Below are 1,775 nucleotides of genomic sequence, written 5' to 3'. Positions count from 1 at the left end.
GTGGCGAGAGCCATACGATTGAATTTATTTGGACGGTGTTGGACATAAATTTGGTGCTTATTAATTAAAGATTAATTAGTAGGTCCATAATTTATTTGAAGGTTATATTAGTAAAATGGAACTTTCAAATATTGTGTCGAAGTTTGATCATGTCGAAACGGAGGAAGGTTTCGAAAGCTTAGAAGGATATGGTTGAGAAAAGCTTTGCAAAAGAAAACTTGTCGCAAGTACAAATGGAGTCGAAAGGCTAGTTGGGCTAGGCCCAAAAGAAATGGTAAAGGCCCAATAAACATTGGCGCGCGCTGACAGAGTGAAGATTGAAAGTGGAGAACGTGGGTCGATGTGGCAAACGAAGGACCGTCCAGATGATCGAGAGGCAGTTACCACTTTGCTTTAGTATTTATAGCAATTTTTCATTCAGAACAGGGGTCACAAAATTTTACATAAAACTTTCTCTGAAATTCTAAGTACTCAGCGTTCGAACGAAAGGAATATCTGAGAAGAAATGTATGTTTTGTGAACCATTTATTTGTAATTGTTTTACATTCAATGCAATTTACTTTCCAGCAATTCTCTTTAGTTTAATTTGAATACTTGCTTGAGAAACTGCTACTTCGAGGCGATTCGAACTAGTTTTCTCTTGTATTAATTGAAAACGTTTCAATTTCTAAGTGTTTGTTTCCTTGTTAAAATATTCAAACCTTTTTCTAAGTAAACAAAACACAAAATTGTCCTGAGATTTACTAGTTGGTCTCGCGAGTTTAAATACTTAAACTAGCGGTTGTTTACCAAATTTTCACGTAAACAAATTGGCACGCCCGGTGGGACTGGTTTTGTGTTTGTTTAAAATATTTCTTATATTTTGGAATGAAAAACGTGTTGCCTGCATATAACTTATGATAGTTTAGGTTATGGTTAAAACTACTCAAAGAACTAATTCAAATAAAAATCAAAGTTCTAGTGCAATGAGTAGTGAGGCAAGTTCGAGTGGTGGAGTCGATCCACCCCCACAGAGTTTGAACACGTCTGGATTAATTAACGTTCCAATATTTTCCAGTCCAACAATCTCGAATGTTCATGATGTCATTCCAACAACGCCAATAACAACTATGGCAATCCCGTCCGTGACTGTGGGTCTGGGACGTTCGAAACCACCATCAGGTCCTAATCCTATGTATGGGCCTCCCCCTACACTTGGCTTTGGGATGCCAGTTTTCGAACCTGATAGGTATACTTCAGCGAGGGTGACTCCCACACCCTTAACTACTGCGTCTATGTTGTCTTTGAGACAACAAATGGATGAGAGTAATCATGAAATGGTTAATCTCTTAACGCAACAAATTGGTACTGTGTTTAATCCCTTAATTCAGAACACCAATGAAAGTTACCAAATGTTAGCATTCCAAATGAGTCGAATTGCTGAATTTTTTGGTACACCCCCACCACCTCCTAGAGTAAATCCTGTTACTCCACAAGTGATATTACCTGCAATGTCTTCGACTCCAGTGCAGCAGAGGCCAACTTATGTGGCTAATGAATCAGTTCCTAACCCAACACCTACACCAGTTGTACAAGAGGAAACTTATTACCCTCACGAGGTTAACCAAATTCCTCAAGTAGTAAATCAAAATCCTCCCGTTTTTAACCCAAACCCTCAAGTGGTTCATCAGAACCCTCCAGTGGTAATGGTCAGGAGGAACCAAGACCCTGATGAGGTGGTGCGAGAGGTTCAGAACAATAACTTACTTGGCCAAAATAATTTGGCTAACATGGTC

The sequence above is a fragment of the Trifolium pratense genome, linkage group LG2 (genome assembly GCF_020283565.1).
Source record: "Trifolium pratense cultivar HEN17-A07 linkage group LG2, ARS_RC_1.1, whole genome shotgun sequence".
NCBI classification, from domain to species: Eukaryota; Viridiplantae; Streptophyta; class Magnoliopsida; order Fabales; family Fabaceae; genus Trifolium; species Trifolium pratense.
Note: the sequence above shows the minus strand (reverse complement) of the source record.